Source organism: Lipotes vexillifer, unplaced genomic scaffold, assembly GCF_000442215.2.
Source record: "Lipotes vexillifer unplaced genomic scaffold, Lipotes_vexillifer_v1.1 scaffold1380, whole genome shotgun sequence".
NCBI lineage: Eukaryota > Metazoa > Chordata > Mammalia > Artiodactyla > Lipotidae > Lipotes > Lipotes vexillifer.
Window position 1 is genome coordinate 420,015 of NW_006792263.1, and position 4,900 is coordinate 424,914.

The following is a 4,900-nucleotide window of genomic DNA, read 5'->3' on the forward strand; positions in this document are numbered from 1 at the left end:
ACTTTATTTTATTGCTTAGAGAAAACATTAGTGGAATCAAGGATGACTTTCTTGAATGGGCATGACTGAAATGTCTGCACGGTAGGGTAGAAGTGTTTGTTAACAGATATTAAAATGTAACTGACCCCTTTAGAAGCAGGTTAGTAATGCTGTTCTTGCTTTGTATAGCTAAAGTTACAGTCATTTAACTCATATGACTTTCGATCTCTGGTTCTTTGTCTTCACCTTGTTTACAGAATGTACCCCTGATTTTTGGTAACGTCAACTTTGAAATGGTCTGTTGATTTAGTTCAGTTCTCCTACCATTAACCAGGAAATGCTGATTCTGTCATCAAGGAGAGAAGAAAGGCCTGCTGTCTTTCATTTTGCCTGAGTGTATTTCACTTTTTGGGCTCTTGAATAAAAATTATGAAATACGGTGAGGTCATGCATGGGTGCTGCCTTGATGCATAAAATACCAGAGAGGTAGGTTAAAGGCAATGTCTACGCCTTTTGGAAAACTCCCAGCTGGATACAAGGTACCCTCAGCGTGCACTATGGGCTATGTCCGCAGCAAGAAGAATGCACTGATGTGCAGGACTTCCCGTTCTGTAAATCATAAGAGGATAAACATGGACATTTATTCTACCTAATTTCTTATTGATAGTTGGAAGATAAGCTTAATTAGAATCACATGACCATTGCAAAATGGAAAATGTAGACACTAACTTCTGTCCCACTGAAGAATTAATAAAAACCTTGACCAGCATTTAGAGCTCTTCAGAATATACCCAATGTTATGTCTCTGGGCAGTGGAGATTAACAATAAGTTTTTTAATTCCAGGAGTTTTTTTTAAAAACTGGTACTGCCAAAAATCAGAGCTAAAATGTTTTTAGTTATATTACAACCTCCTCTGTACTTCCTTTATCTTAAAAATAGAAGCTAAACCCAGTCTTCCTGTGTAAGTCCAGATGGGGCATAATTACCAACCTCTGCTTGATGACCCACACTGTCTTGGTAGTGTCCTGAGGTCCCCTGTGAAAGAACGGGGACAGGGACTTGGAGATTCAGGAAGTTGCTAACTGGGAAGAACTAGGCCCTGAGGGCTTGGTCTACTGATCCTGGAAGATTTGAAAAGAAACTTCTCACCTTTGGAGGAGGGCTGATGAGTGTCATTGAGTGACTTTAGCAAAACATTGGGCCACTTCCTAATGCCTTATGTTCTGGATAGCACTAGAAGCAAGGTCTCAGACTTAAGATCCAGTTCTGTTCCAAGGTGAGTCTGAACCAGTAGAAAGCAAACATGTACAGATCTCCAAACAATACTGCTCATGCAAGTTGGGGCTCTCTGCCCATCTTGGGCAGCTGCACTAGAACTCCAGGGAGTTTATTTAATATTTGCTGCAGAGACTTCGAAGACCCAGGAGATGTTTAATGAAGTCACTATTTTGGCACAAAACTCCCCCTTTCCCCCAAAAAAGCAAATAGGTGAACACATAAATGAAAGAAGCCCACAGAAGGGAGTGGCAAAGAAATAAAAAATTCTTTCAAGACTTCTCCAGACCATGTCACTGGTCGGTGCGGTTTTTGTGTGTGTTAAGATTGGAAGATGTGAAGACATACGTATCCAGTACTTTATAACCAAAGCAATTAAAAGATATTGGCTAGGGAACGTTGGCCAGTTTTGTTTAAATTTGCGTCACATTATCACCAGACTCTATCACCAGCCCAAGTAATCGGGCGCCCAAACAGGGAGATTGGGATGTGCAGAGGTTACTAGTGTGCAAATGATAACTACTGATGAAAGAGTCATCGACTCAGTTAGTGGTTGGATATAGTCACATTCGTTTGCCTCTGCCCATCTTTGCCTCCCTAGCAAGGAGAATATTCGGGGCATGATGCTATGAGTACTGGGTAAATGTGGTGAGAATGTGTGTGTGTATATCTCTGCTTCTTAGCTGCAGAAACAGAAATGCTTTGGAGATTATCAGTAGAAATCAGTTATTATATTGGTGCTGAGTGGTAAATGTGCTTTTAAATTTGTTCTTGTATTTTAATAAACTTTGAATAAAAAGAATAAAGTTACTCTTTGGTTCTGTTTGTTTATTTTTAACTTACTCTCTAGACCTTGCCCCTGGCTGGAACATGTTCATGGTTGACAAGGGAAAGGGAATCCATCATTCTAATATTTATTCCTTGGTATTTGTGGGCAAAATCACCAGCAATGCTAGGTTATTTTAATCTCATGCTGTGTGCCAGAGTCTTCAAGGAAATCAAGACAAGTTAAAAGAAAATCTTCAGATACTTTCCATATTCATGAACAAGTTGCACACAGAATTAATGGAAAGGGGGCTGTTAAAGAGACTGTGGAGCAAACTTTTACTTTGTTAACATTTATACCCCAAGTTTTCTAAGTGCAATAAATAAACTTTTCAGGAAGTTGGTTAAAGCACTACATATAACACACACTGTATGTATGTATGTGTGTGTGTGTGTGTGTGTGTGTTGTGTGTGTGTATATGTGTGTGTATAATTTGTTACATGCTCGGTAGTACAATAGTGTGTGATAAAAAAATCAACATCTGAAAACATTTATATCAAGCACTTTCCACTATGCGAAGATATAAAGGTTAAGAATGGTTTGTGAAGGCAGTGGCCTGTTAATGACAAGGAATATATTTGCAACATGGTTAAATATGTGCATTTCGTTCCCGAAAACAGGTGACTTGACCACAGTATTAGTATCTGAGACTTTTGCTCATGATTTCCTACACATAGTAATTTAATTAATATTTGTAGTGTCATATAATATTCCAGAATTTTAATGGAAATTTAAAGAATCATTACTTTGACAACTACTGACTGAGTTTCTATTCCTTGCAGGGTGCACCCTGTGCTAGGTGCAATGGGATGTACAAAAGCAGTAAAACTAAACTCACAAAGACGTGACTCCCTCAAGGCACCTGTCATGGATTCGTCAAAACTGCAAGTGACAAGGGCTTCCCCTGGTGGTGCAGTGGTTGGGAGTCCGCCTGCCGATGCAGGGGACACGGGTTCGTGCCCCGGTCCGGGAAGATCCCACGTGCCGCGGAGCGGCTGGGCCCGTGAGCCATGGCCGCTGAGCCTGCGCGTCCGGAGCCTGTGCTCCGCAGCGGGAGAGGCCACAACAGTGAGAGGCCCGCGTACCGCAAACAAACAAAACACAAAAAACTGCAAGTGACAAACTGCTGTTAGTCTACAAAGAAAGTGAATATATTGGCTGATATAACCAAACCTTGCAAGTAGTTGGGATGAAACTTACCTCAGGGACAGCAAAGTCCAGTGGGTTGGAAATCTTCAGTGCCTGCTAGGTCTTTTGTCTCTTTTCTTTTTTGGGTGTCAGCTTTTTTCTTTCAGACCAGCTTCTCCTTATGCTGGGTAACCTGGCTGGGGGAAGCTCCTCACTTATCCTATCAGGTGGCTCAGATAGAGTTTGAACCTATCCCGAGGGAAGCACTTGAGCTGGACCAGCTTGTGTTACATGCTCACTCTGTTGTCAAGGGAGTAGTGTCTGTTACCAGAAGGACAGCAAGAAATGCTGAGAATATACAAGGTATCAGAAATTAACTCAATGGCTACTATTTTTAACTTCTCTAAAAATGAGGGGCACCTCAATAAGTGATGGGATATGTACAACATTAAAAACAAGTTCAGAGAAAGGATAGAGCTCTCAGGGGAGACTTTGTGGAGTTTAAAAGGACTTGAATTGACCTAGGAGGATGGGCAAGATTTAGATAGAGAAGAAGATAAATGTCTCCCATTTAATCAGTCAGTATGTATTTACAGAGTGTCTAATTAGTTGGGACTAAGAAGGCCAAAGCAGTCATAAAGACACTAAAATATGTCGATCATTTTTAGAGGGGAGAATTCAATCCAATTCATAAAAATTGAGAGAACTGAGGATAGGAGATACGTTTTGTATTTCTTTGTATTTCTTCCTCTTTTGGGTGAGCAGACAGTTAAATAACCAACAATAAAATCACCAATGAATGTTTGGGCACCTGTTGTCACAAATAAAGCCCTAGTCATCAAAACATCAAAACCTACCTTAGGTGGGTATATATTACAAATGGTATAAAATATGGTTTCCCATACTGTAAGTGTTTATAGTCTGGCTGGTAAATGAAAAATCTAAACATCATAGTATCTAATGTATAATCTTCAAATATACTGAACTGTAAAACCTTGAAGTTTTGCCATTTAACTCTATCTAGAAGGACTTGTAGAAGGAACTGGAGAAAAAGAAACATAGAAAACGGCGTTTTAAAAATAAGGGCGTCTTCCAGCCAGCATTGAGCCCTGAAATATATTCCAGGAAAATTTGTAATAAAATTCCTTAGTATAATAATGTGCTGCATTGGGGCATTTTGCAAAGGCATTCACAATCCTTTCCCAGTTTTCTTTCCCAGTTTTCACAGGGGTGAGGATTCACTGTGGTTTAGTCATCTTGGTCAAGATGTGGCCTAGATTTATGCAAGAGACAAAAGGAAGATCTGCTAGAGTAGAATAAATTCCCAACGTACACTAGTGAAAAAAATTGAAAACTTAATCAGGAAAATGCAGGGTCTGTTATTATGAAATTAATGAGCTGTCCTGGGTGAGCCTGAACATCTAGACTTTGGGAATTCATGGTTCTACCTTCAGGAACCAACACTGGCTAGAGCCCTGATCCCCTTGGAGCCCAAACTGACACCTTGTACAATGTAGCTTAAATATCCAGGGGGGACAATTCTAGGTCTTGCAGTTGCCTAGGTCTTCTAGAGTAGTGGCAGAGATTTCAGTACCTCTTGATAAATGGTAGCCATTTTAACTGGCCCAAACCAGGGAGAGTGGACTGAAAGAATGCTAGGGATCCAGGAACCCACCCATTCCCATTCCTGC